The sequence below is a fragment of the Belonocnema kinseyi genome, chromosome 10 (assembly GCF_010883055.1).
Source record: "Belonocnema kinseyi isolate 2016_QV_RU_SX_M_011 chromosome 10, B_treatae_v1, whole genome shotgun sequence".
Taxonomy (NCBI): Eukaryota; Metazoa; Arthropoda; class Insecta; order Hymenoptera; family Cynipidae; genus Belonocnema; species Belonocnema kinseyi.
This window is the reverse complement of record NC_046666.1, coordinates 102932668-102957521: the sequence shown is the minus strand read 5'-3', so window position 1 is coordinate 102957521 and position 24854 is coordinate 102932668. Positions and strand designations below refer to the sequence as shown.

Here is a 24854-nt window from a genome sequence, read left to right as displayed (position 1 = left end):
GAGGGTATGTATTACTTAGGGGTAGTTTTGGTAAACGTATTATATATTACCGCAGAGCAAAAAGGCAAAAAAATATCAGCTAACAGTTTCTTCTAAGTTTCATTATTTTTAATGTTTTTTTCATACATTTATATGTTCCACTGCCTACGTTCACGTGAAAGGGTAGTTTTGGGGAGAATACAATTAGAGGAAAATTTTCAAGTGGCATGTAATTAATTTGGAGTTCTAAATCAATTTTACATTGTTCAAGGTGGTTTTACAACATTTAAAACGTTTTTGATGACGAGGGGAGGGTATGTATGGTTTAGGGGTAGTTTTTGGATAACTTATTATATATGATTGGAGAACAAAAAAAAAGAGTAAAAAAATATCACCTAATAGTTTCTTCTAAATTTTATTATTTTTTATCCTTTTTTCATACATATATGTTGCGCTGCATACCTTCACGTCGAAGGGTAGTTATTGGGGGAAATTATAAAGAGGGGGAAATTCTCAAGTGCCATGTAATTAATTTGAAGCCCTAAATCATTTTTACATTGTTAAAGGTAGTTCTCCCATTTCGAAAACGTTTTTGATCACGGAGGTTAGTTGTATAAAACTTAGGGGTAGTTTTTTGGGAAACGGAATATATTTCATCATAGAGAAAAAAAATCCATGTATCGTTTATGGCATTATAATAATCTTTAGTGAGTTTTCGTAAGTGGCGGCGCTGAGTGGGCGGACCTATCGATCGGTTCCCTTGTTTTCCGGTTCTCACCACTATCACCAGTTCTCTCCACTATCGCCAGTTGCCGGTCTCCACAAGTATGAAAGGTAGAGTGGCTGCAAAGACAATTTTTTCAAAATTTTGTCCTGAGCAATAATATTTTAACACTTGAATTATAATCCTGCAAAATTTTAATTACAGAATTTTCAATTAATAAGGGATAAGCATTTTTAAATTATTAATCTTAATAATTATTGAAAGTGCTTCTTTTATAAATGCACTGACTATCCCTGATTTCTAGGGTGTCCTTAATCTGCGGCCACCCTGTTTAAAGGTACAAGTAAAAATACGTTAATTTTAAATGATCTAGGATTTAATGATTCTTATAATAGTTACAATAGATAAATAGAGTATGTAAGCCTCTTTGCAATAAACTGTTAATATCATGTTTTTTTCGGAACAGATTTTTACTCATTTTAAATTGGAGTATGAAATCAAATTAAGTTACTGCTCAAAGGTTCTACTGGAAATTGGGTAATGGATATTTTGACAATTAATCTAATAATAATTCAGAACTAGTTACATATTTCCTGAAAGACTATCAAGATACAAGCTTGTTGCCTTATCGACATGTCATCAAGCTTATTGTCTTCCTACAAGGATAGCAACCATTGAGTTATTAATATTAAACTAAACAAAGTTACCGCTGACAATAAAAGTAATTTTAGCGTAAATATCGAAAACGTTTAAACTACATAGTAATTACAAGAAGTCAACGAATTTAAAACGAGAGAAAACATATGTGTTGGTAAGTATAAGAACATTAAAAGAAGACTACATTTAAAATTGGATAGCAGAAATGTTAACATTTATAATGTGAGCAATAACTTAATAAAATTAATCTTCTTTCAAAAAATAAAATTAGATAAGGATTTAATTTAAATTTTTTAATTAAGTAATATAAATTGATTACTTACATTAAGGTTATGTACTTGACTATCCATGAACATAATTTTTCGGAAAATCACACGCGAAACAAACCTGATGAGTAAAAAACCAACGTAGATAAAAACAATTTTTTTTAAGTCAGCAAATTTTATTGGTTAGGGAAATGTCAGGGGTGTAAACAACACAAATCGTGTAAAATTCAGAGAAATTCTGTAATCGTAATCTTTCAATTAAAATAAATTTGAAACTTTTTCAATTTTAATTTGAAATTATTTTATTTAGTTCATAAAAGATTCTAGGTTAAAAATGTTTCAATCTTAAGATTTTGCTCTTTTAGCATTAATATGGCCAGGGAAAATGAATAATTGGTCAGTGGGAAATTAGAGAAAATTTACAATAAAGTTTTGCGGTAACCCTGATATAATATTCTTGTTAGTGTTTTGTTTACCTTCGATTTATTTTTATTTCTATTTTTTTGCTGTGGCTATCTCCACAATACTATCTTTTCAGTTATCAATTTTATTATTTGTTTAAAAATTCATCAATTTTGTTGAAAATACATCCTTTTTGGTTAAAAATTAAATTCTAGTGTTGAAAATCCGTCCTTTTAGGTTGAAAATTCAACTAGTTTCATAGAAAATTGACTTATTTTTAAATCTCATATTTTGATGCCAAGAAGTCAAAAGTAAAATCGTTTTTGGTTGAAAATTCAACCATTTATCGAAAATGTGTCTTTTTAAAAATTCACCTATTTCACTAGAAATTGCATCTTTCTTCGATAAAAATGCAACAGTTTGGTTTAAAATTCAAGAATTTTGTTTAAAAGCCTTTTTTTTCTTTGTTAAAAAATCATCTGTCTTGTTGAAAATTTATATTTTTGGATAAAAAATACAACGATTCTCATGAAAAATGTCACATAAAGTCTTTTTCGGATGAAGATTGCATTTTTTATTTTAAAATCCATCTGCATAGTAGATATTTTATTTTTCTTGAATAAAAATGCTACTGTTTGCTCTAAAGTTAATCTTCTCTCTGTTTGAAGATTCAACTTTTTTTTTGAAAATTTTGGTTTAACCACTTTGTTAAGAAATCATATTTATTGTGCAACATTCATATGTAGGTTCAAAATTTATTTTTTTGTTTGAAGGTTTAACTATTTCTCTACAAAATAATTTGTTTGTTAAAAAATCATATTTTGTTGTTTGAAAATTCAATTTTTTGAAAAAAAAGTAGATAAGAATATTATTTTATTATAAATTAGCAGTATATATTTGTCTTGAAAATAAAAACTATAGTAAGACTATATACGAGCGAAGTTCACATGTAAATAACTATGCTATATTATATACTTATTGAATCGAATATAAAAAGAAAACTTCTTATCATAAAAGATGGGCTTTGATTGTCTATTTGATACAATGAGTGTACGTCTCATTATTATATATACATAAGAAATTGTTTGTATTAACTTCACTCATATTTTCTTGCTATTTCTATTTTTTAAACAACTATATACTACATGTCTTATATTAGAATGATGAACCAAAAAAAGATCTTTAACCTCTTCGTAATTGAAAATTAGCAATTCCTTTCGCAACAGAAGTTTAGTTTTTCTTTCAAATACCTCTATTAAAATTATATAATTTTTACGATGTTTGTGATGTTGTGAAATAAGTATCTAAATTTAGTTATCAAAATTATATGTAAATATTGTTTTCTTCAATTAGTATAAAAATTAAAAAATAATTAAAATTTTTATAAATAAAAAGAAAAATTGAAAAAGAATGTAGAGTTAAACTTATTTCAATTTTTAAATGAGAATTATAGTTTAATGCCTTTCATGTTAGCAACAGATTAATTACGTATTAGCTGATACATTTTTTTGACAATATTGATTTACATGAAGAATAAAATTTAAATTTTGTAAATTAAGAACATAAATCCATAAACTGCTTAAAGATTGTGTTAATGGGATATTGGTTATAATTTGTATATTACAAGTTTATTGAAGTTTAAAATACATCTATTACAATTATATTAATTTTCTGTATTTTTGTTATGTTGTGAAATTAGTATCTGAATTCTGCACTCAAAAAAATATCTGGTTAATTTAACCAGAATTCTGGTTAAATATGCCCTTACTATTTTTTCTGGTCAATTTAATCAGAATTCTGGGTAAAGTAATCAGAATTCTTATTGTTTTTTTAGAATTTCTGGTTAATTTAACCAGAATTCTGATTAAATTACCCAGAAAAAATAGTAAGGGCATATTTAACCAGAATGCTGGTTGATTTAACTAGACATTTTTTTTAGTGTGATTTCGAAATTATTCGAACATATGCATATAATTTTTTTCTGGAATAGTTTGACAAGTTATTGATGATTCAAATTTTCAAAAAAATACCATGTATACACTATTTGAATAATTCGATGCAAATAATTCTTTAGAGCTTTTTATGTAATTAACAGATTAATTGTTTATTATTAGCTGATCATTTTTTATCAATATTAAATTATATGAAGACTAAATTTTAATTTTCCCTTGGATATTGAATATAAGTAGTATAATAGAAGTTTATTTATATTTAATGTATTACTATTAAAATTATCTAATTTTTTAAAATGTTTATAACGTTGTGAAATATGTATCTGAAATGAAAATTGAAAATTGTATGAACACATGTTAAAAAAATATGTAAAATAAAAATAATTTCATTGTTTAAAAGAAAATAATTGTTTGAGGCTTTTTATATTATGAACCGTTTAATTCATTATCAACTTATTAATTTTGTTCGCAATATCAAATTATATAAAGATTCAATTTAAATTATTTTAAATTAAGTAACCTAAATTAAATATTTAATTTAAGATTATGTAATAAAAAATTAGCTAATACCTTTAGAATAGAAGTTTATTCTTTCTTTTAAACACTTCTATGACAATTATATACATTTTTATGATGCTTATGATGTTGTGAAATAAGAGCCTGAATGACATTTTCAAACTTATATGTACATATATTTTAATTTCTTTAAATTAATTAACAAGGTAATTAGTAAATTAGATGTATGCAAATGCAACTTCAAATTATTATAATATTGCATTATGATATAATTATAAATTATTATATTATTGCGTGTAATTTTTCTATATTAAATAACATAAATTAATTGCACATTGGATACAAGTCTTATAATCAAAGCTTATTTATATTTAACCTACCTCTATTAGAATTATATATAGTTTCCGAAATGTTTTTGTTGTTGTGAAATGGGTATTTGAATTCAATTTTAAAAATTGTACGTACATGTGTATTATTCTTTACGAATATTGGTATAAAAGGATATTAATAATTGTAACTTTTACAAAAATATAAAGTAAAAGTTATTTAAATATTTCAATGAGAATAATTGTTACTTGATTTTCATGTTGAGAACTAATTAATTGATTACTAACTGATTAATTTTGTTTTCTAAATATTAGGCTATATAAAGATTGAACATTCTGTTATGCTGACTGTAATCTCTAAAATATACAACCAACTGTTGTCGAAACTCTAAATATTGTTGCGACACTGAGTGAATAAAACTGCCAGTGACTCTTTTCAAGTTGTTTCCTTTATATCCTTTATATGAAAAGAAGTAACCTACATCTTGGTGTTAATTAAGTATAGCAGGAATCGATTATGCGCTTGTAGTAATGTAATATAGTAGGAATCATCTACATTTTTTCAACTTTCAATACTGTAGTCTATTACCCAATATTTTCAAAACTGCTCAAGTTCATAACGCAGCCTCAGCTATATATTAGAAACTACAATTGAGCCGCCGGGTGCAAGAACCTGCCCGACGCTCGAACATGCGTAAAAGTATTGTCCGAGCGTCTAAAAAATTCAGAATCGAAAAATCAATTTTTTGGAAATGCAGAATTGTAGAGAATAAGGAAATGAAACTTTTTCCTACTAGAACTTTTTTGGTCAAAAATTTATCTTTAGTAATACAAGCGAAATATCAAATGAATTTCGTTCTGATTTAATTAAGTTTCTAAGCTTTCATCGTTCTAAATCGGCTAAATATTATTGCAATGAGTTCATATTTATAGAACTTATTCAACATTCTTTAGCGATGCTTAAGAATTAATGGAAAAGTTAAAGATCGCTTATTATTTTATAATTTTTAAATACAAACTGAGGTAAGTCGATAATTGTGTTTTCTTGGTTTCGCCGGTAAAATGTATCTAGGTAACTTCGAGTTTCAAACAACTTTCAGTGAGTGATTTGTTAAAAAATTATTTGTTAAAAAAATTTAGCTAATGCGTCGCAAGGAATGTTGTGTCAGACAGCGTTCTGGAAGTTCTAGCCCAAGTTTCTTCAAACCTTGCTCGTTTTCTTCCCTGGTAGGGGCCCTACAATTCATTTTCCATTTTAAAAATGTAAAAATTTAATTTGAAAACCTAATTTTAATTATTACTTTAAAGGTTATAAAATTCTGCTGTACGAAGTGAGTCGTATAGCTATGACAATTTGTTGGCAACTTGGTCGGTAAACCAGTGATCGGCCATTTACCGATAGACGATAATGATTTACTTTTGTGCTAAATTACCGACAGTCGTTTTCTTATCCATGACCTATGGTGGCGTTCTCTACCATACCGGCAGAGTGAAATATCGACAATGGGGCCACCGCAGTCGTTGCTAACTTATCCACAGTCACTTCCTAACACACAATCGATAAATGTGATCTCTGTTTTAACGCCAGAATGTACCAAAGTTCAGATACATGCTAGGGGAATCCTTGAGTTCTATAATCATCCAGAGGTATTGGTAAAGTTGGGGATAGCGAGCAATAAAAGGAGACATCAGACGGGAGTGCAGTGATTCCATTGCGCCAGGCAGTACAGTGAAAGTGGATAGTAAATATAAAATTATCAAAACAGAAAGAATAACTTGTGAAGTTAAAACATTATTAGTGTACACAGTCTATATATAATAAAAAAATGCTCCTCGATGAGCGTGTAAAACTTATCCCTGCTTACGAGGAAGCACTGACCCTGCTTTCATTATCCTCATCATCATAATCGGGAACGTATAACTAAACAAAGTTAATCGATGGAGGAGCGAGCGCATACTATATTTAAAAACAGTGCGAAAGGAATTGCCATATATACCACGACTGTCAATAAATCAGAAAAGAAAATGTTTAAATATCATTGATTGTTTGGAATGTCTTAAAGCCCGTTTCAAGTTTCTCGCTAAAAAGGAAAGCGGACTTTAGAAGAAACACAATGACATTAACGATCGAGTGCAGTGGATTGACGCCGACAAAGCATTCGACAGTTGAGTAAAAACATGCATTGTCGCGAACCTGGTTCACAAGGATGGTCTTGGCTTCCTAGATGACGCCCAAGTGCTATTTATTGTACATGTGGGGCGAGCCTTGCGTGAACATAGGGCTTTAAAATTGACACAGTGTTTTATGCATATCATTTAAATATTGGTAAGGAGGATCCTGATGTAAAGAACTTTAAATAAAAAAATTAAGACCTATACATCACCAACGATTTGAAATTATGGTTTACCAATAAGGCAACATATCCAATCTTGACTGAAATGGAGCAGTTCCAAGAGAAAGGCTCTGGATGGATCTGACACTCTATTGCAAAATTAGAAGTGAATATCAACAAATTAAACCGCATGAAAGGTAACTCATACATTGATCTTCCTTTAAGGATAAAGAGAAAATAAGCATGTGTGAACCTTCAAAATATGAAAGACAGCGAGTGAGAGAATATGTATGGATTGATTAAAACGAAGCAAAAGTTTACAGTCGTTCCTCTTCATGTCACTTCACATGTGAGGGAAACTCATGTGAACCTCCTCCGAGTTGAAGAGGAATACGTGAATGAAGAGAGCAGTGATGAAGAAGAATACAACAATCAACACGATAGCAGACCCAAGTCTTTCAACTTCAAGTATGGGTGGGTCAAAGATCTTTTTCGATTAATTAACCGCCAGCCATCTAAACATGCTAGAAGAAAACGTATATGTGAACGATGCTTGCACCATTTTTCAAAAATAAAGAAGTTGGTAGCTCATAGCGAAGATTGTAAAAAAGTGAATGGTTGTAAAATCGTGCTACCAAACCCGGGTAGAAACATTATTGAATTCCAAAATTTCAATTATAGAGAGAAAGCACATTTCATTATATATCCCGATTGTGAGTCCTTATTAATACCAAATAATGCTATACAAAAACAGACGACAAACTCTAAAGTATTACAAAAACATATCGTTTTTGACGTCGGGTACTTATTCAAGTGTAGATACAATAATTCACTACAATGCTACAACTCATTACGTGAAGGAATGGAAACAGCAAAGTGGTTTGCTCTGGAGTTACAGTTAATTGCAAGTAACTGTGAGCAAATACGGGCGTCTCTAGTTCCGATGCAAAAACAAACACTAAGGCAACAGGAAGCTTTTTTTGAAATCACTACTTATAACATTTCTTAGAAAGCCCTACATCGACCGACGAAGAAGGCCCGCGAACAATGTCACTTAACAGGAAAATATCGGGGTCCCGCGCATGAACACTGTAATCTAGCTTGCCAAGATTCCAACATCATACCTGTTCTATTCCACAACTTGAGTCGGTAGCATGCTGACTTTATCATCCGCGATATTGCTACAAAATTTGTAAAAAGAAAAAATTCTGGCATGACATAAGGAAAAACACATCTCTTTTATAAAATTTATTCAGGGAAGACATATAAAATTCCGATTCATCGACTCATTCAGATTCATGGCATCATCCTTGGAAGAATTAGCGCGGAAAGGTGTTCTCCCCTATGAATACCTGGATTCGAGGGCGAGGCTGAACGAAAAACAACTTCCACCAAAAGAGAAATTTTGCCCTGAATGACTCATCAATATCTGATCAGGACTACGAACACGCACGACAGGTATGGTATGCATTCCGTGTCAAAACTCTCGGTGAATACATGAAACCATATATGAAGACTGATGTGTTGCTGTGGGTCTATGTGTTTGTAAATTATCGAGAACAGTATCTCGAAGCATACTTTCTCGATCTAGCATATTACTGCACGAATCCTGACTTTACATGGGACGCCATGCTCAAATAGACAGGGGGAAGGTGGGAACTCCTCACTGACATTGACATACTATTGATTAATGAGAACGGTAAGAAGGGCGGACTGAGTGAATGCCCCAATAAATACGCTGTTGCCAACGATAAGTACGTAATAGTTTTTAGTGAATGTGGGGAAATCGTCTACATTTGATATTTCGATGCAAACAACCTGTATGGTTGGGCGATGGAACAACCCCTTCCTTATGGTGGCTTGGAGTGGGTTACAAATTTGAAAAATTTTGATTTAAATGTTCCAGATTATTCACTCGTCGGTTACATTCTAGAAGTTGATTTGTTCTATCCACCCAAGCTTCATGATGAGCATAATGATTTACTGTTCTGTCCAGAATACTCGAAACTACAGCGTTCCAGCCAGGAGAAGCTTCTAATCCTCAGCTAATAAAACAAAATTCCGTTCTGCATTATCTGGCCCTCAAACTTGCTCTTGCAAGCGGTATAGTATTGATCTAAATGCACAGAGCACTTAAATTCAATCATTCAATATGGCTCAAGAGTTACATAGATTTAAAGACTGAAAAGAGAGCAAAAGCTAAAAATGAATTCGCAAAGAACTTGTATAAATTGAGGAATAATACAATTTACAGCAATACAATGGAGAATTTACGAAAGCATGTCAACGTGAAACTCGTAACGAAGTACGAGGGTAGGTATGGAGCAGAAGCCCTCATAGCCAAATCAAACTTCCACAGCCGAGTAATTTTCAGTGAAAATTTCATGGCTATAGAGTAATCAAAGACAAAAGTTTTGTTTAATAAGCCCATCTATGTTAGTCGGACAGTGCTGGATGTGTCTAAAATCCTAATTTATTGATTAAATATCCGTTTTTTCTACCCATCTGTTATGTGAACTATTAAAACCTAAACACTTTACAAATATTTTGCTGTCATGTTTCTTTATTACTTTTTTCACAAGGTATACATTTCTATGCTTAACTTTGAAAAGTTATTATTTATAGAACTCGCCAGTGATGGCTTGCTCTTGATAATCCTTGAGCCTGTACGTCACTGGATTTTGTGGGCATGACTCCATCCATAGTGAATATCTCTGTTGTCCAGTTAAGAGTGTATTCTTTCTCAAATACATTCTTGTGCTTGCTGACTCGAACTCTGTTATGAACTTTAAACTTTGGCATCCTATTATATATATTTCGTAGTTTATTGAAGCGATAAATCAGCCCCTCTTATTTTTGACAGTGACAACTCTTGGCTTCATGCCGATTGATTGATGTTTGTTATTGTTGTACTTGAGGATAAGAGCAGGTGAACTGTCCATCCATTTGTATTTGCCTCTCAAACTACATTGTGACCACATCTTATTCTTAGGCGTGCGATTAAATCTTTCACAGATTGACGCCTTCAGATTACTATTCGTTGAGTAGAGATTGATGCCATATCGTTACATAAGATTTTTAAAATGTGAATTATAAAAATCTTTGCCTTTATCAAAATGTAAGTTTTTTTGTACACGAACCTGAACTAGAATAGATTGCATTGCTGAAGTGACATCAGGTCCACTCTTGCTTTTAATGGGAGTAGCCCAGGCGTACTTGGAGAAATGATCTATAACGGTAAGTAAAGACCTGTAGCCACTATTCTTGTGGGCATAGGGTAGCATTTGTACGCAACTACGTGGATAATTCTTTCTAGCAGGCTTATGCATTTCTGTGACAACTGCCAATTTCTCGTTGTCCATTATCGAGTGCGTTTAATAGAGCATCCAACTGAGAAACGAATTCAGTGATACGGACTGGTGAATCTTGTTGACTAAATTTGAAGTTTTTTAGTTTTTCATTGATTGATACTACGCGTAAATGTATCATCACATTATTACTGTCAATCTCTGTTCGTATAGATGATGTAACTTCATACACTGTACATATCTCGTTTTGTGCAATGCGCTGTACACGCCCGAAATTGACTGCGTCGTATTATTCTTCAGTCTCGCTAACATTACAAAGTCTCTTGCTGTCTACGTCCTAATGACCGTCAGAGGTGATCTTGAATCCAATACTAGGAGGCCCCCGACTTTCTGCAGAGGTTCGATCCAGTTGACGTCCAAACACATCGATACTCATCATGATACTGACGATAGTGCTATGGGCACGATCCTAATATATGATTCCAGCTTCTCGTAATTCCTCAATGGTTAATATAATTTCATTCTTGTAACACGGATTGCCTGTAACTTGAGACGCTAGGAGCAGACGAAGATGATCAACTAGTTCGTTAGGGTCATTCCAGTAGACAGAGTCAGTCTTCGCGTTTTTTCTTGCTACCACATACTGTGTTAGAGAACCTCTGCCTTTTGACGATCGTCTACGCGTTACGTTGAACACTTTTGAAATAAAGTTCTTGTACTTGTTATTACTGCTAGTACGAATGGATTTACTGGGGCTATACCGCTTATTCTATGCACTTCTAGTAATCAAAATTTCGTTATAATTATTTCGGTCGTCAGTGCTTATTTGTGATTCTTGTGGGTGTTGTTTAAACAATAGTTCAAGCAATCCAACAGTTTTCAGATACTGTTTACCATCAACTTTTATATATTGTCCCTCAAAACTAATGGATTTATCACCAATCATAAGGCTGCCATGACTGAGCTTACGGACACCATAAACCATATCCAAATACTGCTTCTTATTCTGTTGCAGCATCCTGAGAGCACTAGCAGTCATAAAGGAAGCATGATCATCCTCTCCTTCCTCCTCTTTTTACTTTACAGGCTCATTTTTTCAAACTTATTTCTTAATTGAAGAATTAGATATGTAAACCAGTTTCTGCAGTGGTATGACTTTTGGCTTAAACGTTTCACACATTATCTTTCCCGTGGCTTCTTGACCCATTTTCAGCATTAGATGTTTACGTCGAATCGCTTTACTAGGTTTTGCCATTTTACGGAGCAGCTCCTTCTCTTGGTGAAAATTTCACATGTTGACGTGTGGATGTCTCAATACATAATGATATGATTTCCACCGCATAACTTGTATTTATTGACAGATAAAACAGTTAACTCCTTTTCTATATCTACCCTTGTTGAGATCGCTGTCCTTGTCAATGACAACAAATCCATACTTTTCAGTATTCCAACATGCTGAACATAAGTCTCGAAATTGAGAATAGCTCATGTAGGTGTTCACATGATCGTCATACAAACGTTTCAACTTCCTTTCATCCTATTTGAAAAGTATCAGCAGATATACATTATCTCGAACTAGATGTTTAGGAATTCGAGCGTAAGTTTGACATAAGTAAAAATGATCAATATGAGCGTGGCTAGCCATACAGAAAAAGGGTTTAATGTTATCATGTTTCTCGCAAGCCACATCATTAAATATAATTCTAAAATTTGTTTGAACTTTACTTGGTTGTAGATAAATAAACGTTTATTTGTCGGCCTGCTGGCCTTAAAAAATTGACTTGCTTACACTTCCAATTTCTTTCACAGAATCCTCTTAAAGCTAACTATTACAAATTAACATCCATCAACACCTTATAACTAATCCGCTCGCCTCTACCTTCTAGCCTTCCTCGCTGCGCCTCGCCTCGCCTCACACGCATGTCTCTCTTTCCTCTTTATGCCTCGCATTGTCAGCCTCTGTCTCCGCGGCTAACGCCTAATACTTAACTACTATTTACCTCTCCTATTTACAATCCTTCATTCTCCATTCCTCTCCCTGCTTGCTTCTCTCCTTCTCCAACTTACCCAACACCCCCTTTACCCATGCTACTGCCCTTTTGTCTCCCCTTTCATGCAACAATACCTCCATGCTTATCCCACTCCTTTCCACCTCTTCACATTCCTCCAAACAATGCTCAACTTTTGCATCCCCCTTCCCACAAAATTCACACATTCTCTTCTGTCTAGGAAGCCAGAACCTATTATAATTATCCATGCAACCGCACCTCATGTTCGCTATAAGTTCCTAGCTTCCTTGCTCTCCTTTATCGCGCAAATATTGCGCTCTCTCCCTTGGCATAATCCACACATAGTTCCCGTTGTACCTTAACTCTCTTATTCTCTCCTCTCCTTCTGCCTTCTCTTTCTCCATGCCATTTTTGTGAATCAACTCATGTACCTTCCTTCCTTCTTCGTGCGTCCATCTCATTTCATCCATCTGCAATCCATTCGTTCCTAAATACCTTTCCCTTTCCACCTTCATCTTTGTACCGCTACGTCTGTTCTCCTTCTCCCACCAACACTCCCTAACCAGCTTACTTCCCCCCTCGCCTAAAAATTTCTCCTCATATTTACACGCTCGACTCCCTATTATAATCCCTAAACTCGTTCTTCCTGTCTCCCTCCTGACAATATAGTTTCGCGTATTCCTTGCCAACCCAAGTGTCCACTTTAAATGCCTCTCCTGTATCCTATTCACCTCCTCACTTACTATTTACCTCCAGACCTCCACTCTATAAAATAACACACTCATCCCTAGCGAATCAAACAATTTCATCCTGCTTACAAAATCATCTGCAAACAACCTCTTCCGTAGCCCTCACACCTGCCTCATCACCACAATTGACCTTCTCACCCTCTCTTTTATATGACCCCCCACACCATTCCTTCGAAACAGGAAGTCCAGGTACACAAACACATTCACCTCCTGCACCGCTTTTCCGTTCCACTTCCACTCTTCTCCCTTATCTAACCTACCACCTTTCCTAAAGACCATAACTTTCGACTTGTCCGCATTTAACTCTAACCTATTTTTGTCCAAGTATCTTCTCAACCTTTTCATCATCTTCTTTAAAGCCTGCTCGCTCTTTGCTAGCAGCACTATATCATCTGCATATGCGAGTGACCATATTCTGACTACTCCAACCCTAACTCCTCCTACCACTCCGGCCGCTAGCTTACTTTCCATATCTGCGATAAAAATTGCAAAAAGCGTTCCTCTTATCCAGCGAAGGGAACGCGCCCTTTAAGGTGGGTTTCCGTATGCGCAACTGAAGTCGCGCTACTTAATTTGCGCGAAAATAGTCGTGCGATTACTGATTCTTACGGGTTGCCTACGGGTCGCCTGGATTCAAGCGATTAGGTCAATTTTCATTTCGTTGTCTGTAAACAGTCCAGTTTGAACGTCTGCTGCAGTAGGTTGTACAGTAGCATATGACAGCATGGATCAATTAATAATTAATCTTCTCGAGGAGGAAAAAGAAGAGTAAGCATTTCTTATGCTTCTATTGAATGAGACAAGTGAAAGTGAAATTCGAGAACTTTTCTTAAACAGAGAATCGGAGGAATTTCAGAAAATTTTAATTGAGCGGCATCTTTATAGTGATGACACAGTGTTCCAACAATTTTTCCGTGTTAATATCAACCAGTTTAATAATATTGGTTGAAGATCTTCAGATGATAACAAAAGATGCATCAAATTCCTATAAAGAAATCTGCCCGTTTCGCGGGTGCATTCTCATCGAGCGCTCCGCGCGCGGCTCTCTTCGCTCGCGAGTTTGAGCGCGTCTACGGCGCGCGACCGTTGAATCTCGCGCTTCGCGCTCGAAAATAATGACACCTCGCGCTTCGCGCTCAGATATTTATTATTTGCATTTGGAATGCTTGAAAAGAACTTTATCAAAAAGATCTCTTTTAGATGGCAGTATTTATATGCGTCTTTATATTCTGAATTGTCTACACAATTAAGTATAGTCAAATATTAAGTTTCTTAAAGCTCTGTAGGCTTTGAAGTACACATTCTCATCGTGACACTCGCGCTGCGTGCTCGATTTTCGACAGACATTTGTAAATAGGTTTTTTTGGATTTCTTTTCTCATAACTTTTGTCGTTTTTCCATACATCTTTTTGTTTATTTTATTTCTTTTCAACGTTATTTTTCACGAATAAAACAAAAAGTACGCGTCCTATCAAGAAGTGATTCTAAACGAAATTGTAGATCTTTTTTGGGATAACCATTTTTGTTAATTCATCTTTTTTCATAGTTTGCCCACAAAATGGATTCTTTATTTTCCATTATTTTTTGTGGAATCAAAATTTGAATTTTCTATTTTTGAAGAATTTTCTTTTAATCGAAAAAAGTAATAAGGATACATTCTTTGTTCCTTTTAATACTATAAATATCCGTACATAGAATTTTCAAATTCAGAAAGAAGTTGTCTAAGAAATTTTAAAAATGCGCTCACTTTTTGAATTTTAATCAAAAATGGCTGGTTCACGAACTCGTCCTTTCTTTTAGGACCTAAAAAAAGTGTGCATAGATGAATTTGATTCGTTCATTTTTCGAGAGTTATCATGTTTAGGGACGGACGGCCGGACGGACAGACAGAAGCCATCGTAAGAATCTGATTTTCGGATTCAGGGTGTCTCGAAACGTGGAGATCCGTTGAAAAAGTGTGATGTCAAATTTCCGACAATTCTAATACTTTCTCAAACATAAACGATGAGAATGTAAAAATATGAATGATTTTTTTTTGAAATAAATAATTTAAAGAAATACTTAACACGATTTCAAAACAAATTTTGATGTATAAATAACAAATGAACAATTAATAATTTTTAACTCCTAGTTTAAAAAGTGTCAATTAAAAAAAAATTAATCCATCAAGTTTTAATGCTTTTCACTGAAATTGCTTAAAATTATATAATTTAACAAAAATTTAATTAGTTGAATCATTCTTCAAATTAGAGCATTAAAAATTATAGCGTGGATTTTTTTACCTTCGATCTGTACAATTTATGAAAGTTAGAATTGTTTTTAAATAAAAACACACATTTGAATATTCAAGTCGAGGCGGCTGGTCGGCTGGACTGCTTCTCGAGCAGTCTAGTCGCCGCGATTTAAAGCCAGGTTTTGCGCATAAGGAAAGGACGCCATAAGATTCAGTGAAAAGCAGTCATAAACCGAAACGCGCGATTTGAATAGCGCTGCTCCAGTGGTGCATACGGAAACCCACCTTTACATCTACAAAAAGCGCATACACTTTGACACCCTTTTTGGTTAGTACTCTATCTACCACGTGCTGCAAGACGTAAATATTGTCAATAATACTCTTTCCCTCCTTAGAGCCCGTCTGCGTCTCCGGCAATATTTCTTTCCCCTCCACATCCTTGGGCAGCCTAACTGCCAAACCTATCGCGTATATTTTGCACGGAGTATTAATTGGCACCTCTTGTATGCCAAACAGCCATGCTTCATTCTCTGCTCTGTCCATCCCTGCTGCCTTAGATTTTTTCAACTTCCTTATCTGTATCTCTATCTCCTCGTCATTCTCCTCTTCATCTACTTCCCTCGTTTTTCTACTCCCCTCATCGCTCTTCCGCATATCTGACCCCTGAAACGCATCCCTGATAAATTTCATCCAATCGTCACTACCTATCTTCTCAATTATCCCCACCTTATGTATCCTAAACCTATTAATTATCTTCCACACGCCTCCTTCTGTCTTAACACTTCTCAACTCCTCCTCCAGCTCTTTTTCCTTTTCCTGCTCCTTCTTCTTACACATCGCCCTAATCTCCTTCCTCATTTCGGCGTACTCCCTCCGTTTTGCGGTTCCTTCCTTCCATTAGCTGTACTTCTTTTTCACCTTTCTCTTCATCATTTTACATTCCCTATCCCACCACGGCTTCACCATTCCTTTTTTCTTCTTCCTAAATACCTTCTTTTGCATACAACCTTTCACTTTGTGTTTTAGATCCTCCCATATCTCGTCCACAGACTCCCCCTTAAAGCTTACGTTGTCCAACTGCTCCTGATACGTCTCTATCGCCTTTCTCGTCCATGACATTCTCTCCCCTAATGACTCTTCTCCCCCATCCTGCCTTCCGCCAGCCTTCCCGTGCATCCACAAATTTAATGGCTGATGGCCTGATTTCACCCTCTCTTCTACTGCGAATTTCTCTATCTCCTCCCACCCTTGCATACTCGTAATCACATATTCTATCACCGATACATCCATCTGGTCCACATACTTGTATTCTCCCTCTTCGTCGCCTTTTACCATACCATTTGCCACCACCCAGCCTCTGTCCTCCATCCTGTTTCTTAGAATCTCCCCTTCCTTATTTTTTATCTCATCCTTCGATTTTCTTTCGAGGCTTTCCCCACCAAACTCTCATCTCTCTCCCCTAGTAAGTTTTTCACCCTTTCTTTAATCTTTTCCATCCCATCCTTATTGTACATAGTCACAAACTTACACATTACCCCCTGTAGCCTCCACCTATACCCCCTAGGCAAATTTCGCTCTACTCTATCTCATTCCTTTCTCTCTATCCACTTTTCTACCAGTCCCATCACATCAAATTCCTGAATATACCTCCCGAAATCCTCATCTTTCTTCTTTACCCCTGAAACGTTCCAGTACAGCATCTTTAACACTCCTCCCCCTGCTTTACTCCCACATCCCTATTTCCCACGAAACAAATTCCCCTGCACTTCCTTCAACACCTGCTTCTCCTCGTCCCATACCCACATTTTCCCCTCTATTTATATTTTCCGATACCCAACCTTCGCCGCTGTCCCTTCGCTTCTCTCCTTTCCAAACCTATCATTTATCATTTTCTGCACATCCCTTTCCTTTCTCGTCAAATCTTGATCGATGATAACCTTCTTGTCCTTTATCCTATTTTTGTTACGTATTACTCCCAATTTTGTTTCCCAGCTCTCCAATTCTACCACCGTCACTTCATTGTCCTTTCTCCCCTCCATCCTAACTTTCCCTACCTTGCCTTTAACCCACCCTATGCTCTGTAGCAGCGCTTCCACCCCCTCCCTTTTTCCCCCTCTCTTGAGCTTCAATCCTCATATCACTATATTATTTCTCCTATATGCCTTCTCTCTTCTCTCTTCTCACTATCCTCAAATCTATTCTCCTTATACTTTCCCTAGCCGTTCTCTCCTCTTTTTCATTCCTACGCTCTTCCGCTTTCTCTTCTATCATAATCTCCACCTTCTCCCAAATACCTTGCTTCACGCCCTCCCCTGCCCACTACTTCCATTCCCGACCTATCCTCAACCTTTTCCAGCCTTTTCGCCTTTTCTTTCCACACCTTAATACCTTCTTCCATCTCCTTTATTTTATGCTATTTTTCCTTCCTTAAAGACGCCAAATCCCTCTGCAATCCTTCTACTTTTTCCCTCATCTTTTTTACTTCGTTTTCCCATCTCTCATCCCTTACCCTCAGGTTCCTCCCTCATACTTTCTATCTGCTCCACAGCCCCCCTTACTTCCTTCCTCAACCCTCTGATCTCGCCTATCAGCACCCCGAGAGCCTCCTTCTCCGGACTCTCTAACGCGCTTTTCTCCGGACTCTCTTTGCTTTCCCTTTTCTTCATCGAGAGACCCTCCCCTTCGCTTGCACTGGACGCTCTCTCCCTTCCCCTATCGCTTTCTTCGCTGCTAGCACTGCCCGTACTCTCGCTGCCCATATTCCGCTCTTCCGTCGGTAACAGTAACCTATCCATACACCCAAGTACGCACTGCACCCAACAGATAACTCTTAAGGCTGCTTTCGCTTACCGCCCAAAAATATCAGTTTCGTTGCCCTATTTCACCCCTCACATCCCCTGTAGACACACTTTTCTCACCCCTAACATCCCACAGCACTACGTTACCCACCCTTGTCCGCCATGAAGATCCAAACTCCTGATCACAAAACTGCCCCGCTCCCTTGCAAACCTAACATCACTTACCTATTTAGCCAGATCCCACCCCTGAACTAAAACGTAAATTAATTTCTATTTTCCCAAAGTACCCATTACCAGAGTACTTACCTTCTAGCCTCCCACCATCACACTCCACTCACACCTTACACACAAACTCCGTAAAAACTTTTCACCGCCTGTCACTACACACTTTCTCACTACCGCCACCAACATGCAAGTCCACTTGGTTGTATAACTTCTTTATTCTCACCGAAAGGAAAATATTCAACATCGTCTACATTATTTAACACTCGTTCTAATAATTTATACTTTGTTTTTTTTTAGGAATTTCGATTAGATGTAGAAATTATCTTGATATCGACTGCTGTGAAAGCTATAAATATAGCCCTTATATAGCTTTTTCATCAGTTGCATGCTAACCTCCACAGAGTGTAGAATGATTCTGCACCGTAAAGGCGAATACAGTGTCACGTCGTCATAGAGGTAAAGGATTGGTCAACAAGGTCATCAACAACTTGCCGTTTGAGTTGCACTTGTCTGGCTACCACTACTGTGGTCCAGTTACTAAGTTGGCCAAATGACTTGCTAGAGGTGATCCTGGTATCAATCCTTCAAACACGGTGTGTAAAGAACACGATATTGTATATTTGCAAAATCGTGAAAACATTGAAACAAGAAACGCTACAGATCGTGTACTAACCAGTATGGCGTGGCAGCGTGTTTTTGCCCAAGACGCTGGAATTAATGAGAAAGCTGCAGCACTAGCAGAAACTAACGTGATGAACGCTAAAGCGAAACTCGGTTTGGGGTTGAAGAAGAAACCGCTTTCAAAAAAGAAAACAAATTCAACGAAGACGAAAACCAGTTAGAAGAATGAACCAGCTATGAAATATAAACTAATGGCTTTTAAAAAGTTTGAGAATGCAGCTAAGAAAGCAATGAGACGAAGTAGTGACGTTAAAGTGGCCATCAAGTCTGCAATAAGAGGTGCACATGTAGCTGTCAAAAGCGTAGGCGAAAAACATTAAGTACAAAATCCATGCGTCCTACCAATCCCTTCAAAAATCGGTGGAGTTTTGCCACTGATTCCAATTTATGCTGGATTCAGTGCACTTGGAGCTCTTACTGGTGGAGCAGCAGGTGTAGCTAAGGCGGTAAACGATGCTAGTGCAGCGAAACAGCAACTGGTAGAAGCTGAAATTCATAAAAAATCTATGGAATCTATTGCTCTATGAAAAGGTTTGCATCTAAAAGCCTACAGAAAAAAATTAGGTATTCATATAAAACCTTACCGAAAAGGACAGAAACTTCGTTTAAGACCGGCACCAAAAAACTTGTAGCGAAGCTAAGCTACCTCACCACGCACTCCCTGATACCGATCTCTTCAAGTATGCTAAATCTCAAAAAATTTCACATTTTCGTGGAGTATTTATGTGCAATCAAGTACCAGTAAAGGGACCCACGTCAAATTGAGTCAGCTATTGTTAATGTTGATAATATTTACGGCTCTGGTACCCACTCTTTAAGTTATAGAAAGATCGGTAATATTGTCTTATATTTTAAAAGTTTCGGTAATCTTGGTCCACCTTCGAATCTTGTAGATTACATAGGTGTTGGTCGCGTAAATCACAATAACAACATATATCAGGACTATGATAGTGTTGAATGTGGACACTTGTGCTTAAAATTTCTATCTGGACAACTGCATATAAAAATAAATATAATCTATATAAGAGTATTTTATGAACTGGCTAGAGTCAGTATACAGAAGAATACCATCATGGACAAATCATTTACTCTCACGATAACAGGAAATTCTTTGGTGCTACACTCAGAGTATTTTTCATCAATAGAACTCTCTCTTCATAAGAACTATGCACTTGGATTAGTTGAATTGCTCACATTTAATGCGATTCCTAACGTTGACACTGGAAAAAATAAAATCTATATCGGTGATCGAGTAGTGACTATACCTACTGACAGCTATGAAATTGAAGACATTGCGAGTTATATCCAGAAAGATCTAGCAATTGATGGCATCACAATAAACATTAGGCCAAATAACAACACATTGCGTGCGAGATAAAGTGTGATCGTGAACTGAACTTTCAACCACACAATTCTTTTGGACGTTTGTTGGGAGTTACACCTCGTATTTTCGAAGCCAATAAGACTCATACCTCTAATCTACGTGTAGCTATTCTCAAAGTGAATACTCTGCGAGTTGAGTGCAATATCACTACTGGAGCTTGCATCAACAATCGTAAAGTACACACGATTCATGTATTTTTTCTCTTGTATCACCAGGATATAAGATTGTTGAAGTACTGCCACACGTAATTTTCCTCCCAATCGCCCGGAAGACAATACATCAAATTCAGCTCCGTATAGTTGATCAGGACGGAGACTTGGTGAATTTCCGAGGAGAGGTGATAACAATACGACTTCACGTCAAATTATCATAATGGGTATCGTGTACAATCGCGAAGGAGTCTATGCAACAGCGTCAACATGTCAAACACAAGTCAGTTCTCAAACACCACGCAAACCGCTAACACCTCAGAACGTGCCCTTTCTGACACCTCTTGGTCTGAAGATCAAACCTCAAGGAAAAGGAAACTGAAACGATTATTCAAGATATTTATTATTTACTTCTGTTGCAACAAAAATGGAAGAAATACTAAACATTCAAACACCAGTGCAATTTTATAAGTCCATAGCTCACTATAAGATTGATACACATCAGCTTTATGCCTCATCATCATTCAACAATAGTGATGATCTGCTATCTGTTTGATAAAGTTCGCTATTAGCTCAATGATTTTGAAATTGATCGTTGCAAAAATGTCGATCTTACTAGCACCATTAAAAGCCACTATGCCATTTAGTGTGATCCTAGAATTTGCCGAATACCTCATGCTTCCCACCACCTTAAGCCATATATGGACTGTGAAAACGTCAACTCTTTTGGAAAACCCACGGTACGTTATAATGGGTTCCCAGGCAGGTAAAAAGGATAGGATTCAGGGCACACAAATTTTAACTGTCTTTGAATCCAGGAGTCATAAGCGGGCAAATTTAATTGCTCTGTCAAATGTAAACAGAAAAACGTTACATACTGTATGACACTTATGCAAACCTTCCGGCAGTCTACTATGGTAAAAAGCCTGAAACAGTGTTAGAGGAAAGTGATTTTAAGGAATACGCTCCTTTCGGTGTCATTGATTGCTTAAAACAAAATGAGTATCTCAAACGGACCTCAGTGGACGTTAATTTAGAGTTTGAATTTAAAGACAATTTTCCCGCTGATACTTCAGCCTACTGTCTCATTATACATGACCTTATTATTCAGTAGTAAAACCCTCAATGGCAGCATGAGGGAGTTGATTTAAGATGATAGTGATGTACTTCAAGTTGTACTACTTGGTGCTCGAGCTATCTACGTCAAAGGAGTTGAACGGAAGAAATGGTTAGACGAGTTTGGATTGAATGTACGCAAGTTGAAAGATATGGGCTGTCCTTCCTATTATGAAACAATGACAACTGCCCCACACGGAGAGAGAAGATTCATATTTAGAAAAAAAGGCTTTTTGGGCTATTCCGAAATTTCGTTTAACTTTTTTTAGGTTAGCCATGATTTGTGACACAAAGGGATACAAAAAAAGATCGGATCAATCAAAGTGACCTTAAAAAATCGAAAATTTGGCCATTGGTCATATTAGATCAATTTAACGGACTCCGTTGGAAATTTTAGGAGGGTATATTTTGATGAGAGGGATGGACTTGGACCTATCCGAGTTAAAAGGGCCCTGGACGAGCTTCGTGGTTATTTTTCCGGTGAATCCGACCTCTGGGCTATCATTTATTGTGTGTATAATGCAGCGAGAGCTTTGGCCGATGCGAACCGTAAAACAAAACCAACGGCTGATCATAAGACCAAAAGACGAATGCATCAACTTGCCATAAAGATAGGCTGGGCAAGACAGTACGCGTCCCGCATTCAATGTGTGATTGACTAAATCACATCTGGAAGGAATTTTACCGCCAAGGTTCGAAAGATCGCGCGCATATTGTTGAGAGAATACGTATACTATCTGGCGCTAAGAGAAGTCTAGAGCGGAGGGAGAGGTGGGTCAGAGAAAATCAACAGTTTCTCTCTGACCCATATCGACTCTTCCAAGACCCTCCAGTTACTGTCGAATACCCACCAAACTAGAGGAGGTCGAAGTATTTTGGAGAGAATTCTACGAAGTTCAGCATAGACTGGACGAAGACTCAGAAAATATAAATAGTTTCAAGGAGTTATGTGTTGCCCTCATAACACCTGATAAAGAATGCCCACCCATCACTACCGAGGAGGTCAAAAAAGTATTAAGAAGGATGAAGAACTATTCCGCACCGGGACCAGATTGTATCAAAACCTTCTGGTGGCAGAAGTTTTCCTCAACCCATCATCATTTGGCCCGTATTTTCACCTCATATTTGAAGTCGGAAGAGCCGATTCCAGAGTGGTTGGTGTAAGGGCGCACAATACTCCTGCCGAAAATAGGCGACTTAGCTGACCCGAAGAACTACAGGCCAATAACTTGTCTGAACACGCTTTATAAGATATTCACAGCTATCCTAAATGATAGGATTGTTCGAGAAATTGAACCTGTGTGGCAAGAAATGTGTGAACAACGAGGCTCAAAGAAAGGCGTAGCCGGATGTCGGGAGAACCTGCTCATCGATAGATGTGTCTGCAAAGATGCAGCATTCTACCAGCGTGACCTATCGATGGTCTGGATTGATTATCGGAAAGCTTTCGATTCGACATCCCATAGACTTATCATCTGTCTTTTGGAAATCTCAAAGTTTCATCCGCAAATAGTTGGGTGCATAGAAAGATTGATGCCGCTTTGGAAAACCAGATTTACTATCCCATCTGGCAAAAATCGTGTGACAACTAAGAAGGTCACGTTTCAGAGAGGTTTCTTTCAGGGCGACACCATGAGCCCACTCCTCTTTTGCCTTACATTATTGCCACTATCTTTAGCACTGCGCCATTCCAACGGGTACTTGTGCGGCAAACCTGCAGATCGAAAGTACAAGGTCACTCATGTATTTTACATGGACGATCTTAAGATCTATGCTAAAAACAGAGAGCAACTGCATCTAGCTCTGGGGATTGTCGAACGATATACTAAGGAAATTGGAATGGAATTTGGGTTAGAAAAATGCGGCAAGGTTTATTTAAAGTGAGGAAAACTTAATGGCATCCCTGAATACGACATACGACACCTTTGCGCTGGAGAGACCTCGGCGTGCCACAGAGCCGCATGCAGGATGTGACATCTATAAAGGATACTCTCCGAAGCAGATACAAACGTCTCATCCGATAGATTTAGTCTTCCGAACTGCTAGCGAGGAACAAAGTATCTGCAACGAACATGCTTGCCGTCCCGGTAGTACTCTATTCATTTGGAGTAGTTCCATGGACGAAGAACGAGCTCAGACCTCTTGATATCGGGACAAGGAAGGTTATGCACATGAACAAAAGTATGCATCTTAAGTCTTCCATTCCGCGACTGTACATCTCACGCCGTCAAGGGGGTCGCGGAATATTGAGTCTTGAATGTCTTCACAACAAGATTATTCTGGGTACAGCACATAGAGTTGCAAATGGAAGAGACCCTCTTCTTAAAATGGTCAGGAATCACGAAGAAGTGGGCAAAGGAGCATTTCTGTACAAAGCAGCGGAGGAGGCTGCTGAAACACTCGGACTTGACTTCAGTATTAGGGGTGAGCAAAATGCATCAAATCTTATCTATCTCGAGTACTCACTCCTAAAAGCCCGGATTAAGAAAGCACAAGAGAAGAACTTTCGTGAACAGCTCTTCGATAAGAGGATGCACGGTTCTTCCACAGAAATGTGAAATATCAGTCAATGTCTTGTGAGCTAACGTTTTCTTTCCTTAAATCGCCCGGATTGAAGTCTGGTACAGAGGGTTTCATTTTTGCATGCCAAGACGGTGTCATTTCCACCTTAACATACCGTCGCCACATTTTGAGCCAAGACATACCCGATGATAGCTGCAGGGCGTGCCATGCACACCCCGAGCATTTAGCTCACATACTATCTAGTTGTCCAACTCACGCGGGAACGACCTACATTCAAAGGCACAATACGGCACTAAGAGTGCTTTATTACCATCTCTGTCACTCCTACGGCATTCACCTTAATATCAATCCTCTAAATGCTCCTAGGGAAATTGAGTCAACTGTCGAGAATGTGAAGTGCCGCATAAACTGGAACTTTATATTCTCGACAATTGTTTCTGTTGCTCACTCGAGGCCTGACATGGTTCTTCTTGACTTCGAGAAGCGAACGGTTGTCCTTGGGTCGCTCCGTGTTCTTAAGGTGC

General features: G+C 36.8%; 1 protein-coding gene across 3 annotated transcripts in view; it reads right to left on the bottom strand.

Moving 5' to 3' along the window:
• LOC117181750 (centrosomal and chromosomal factor-like) overlaps positions 1-24854 on the bottom strand; it is a 237303-nt gene that overhangs the window by 126323 nt on the left and 86126 nt on the right. For 2 of the 3 annotated variants that reach the window (XM_033374714.1, XM_033374716.1), the window contains exon 1: positions 1684-1789. The gene's annotated coding sequence lies outside the window, so the exon portion shown is untranslated. Of the gene's footprint in view, positions 1-1683; positions 1790-19500; positions 19645-24854 lie in introns of those variants that run through there. The other variant, XM_033374715.1, reaches the window with a different exon arrangement.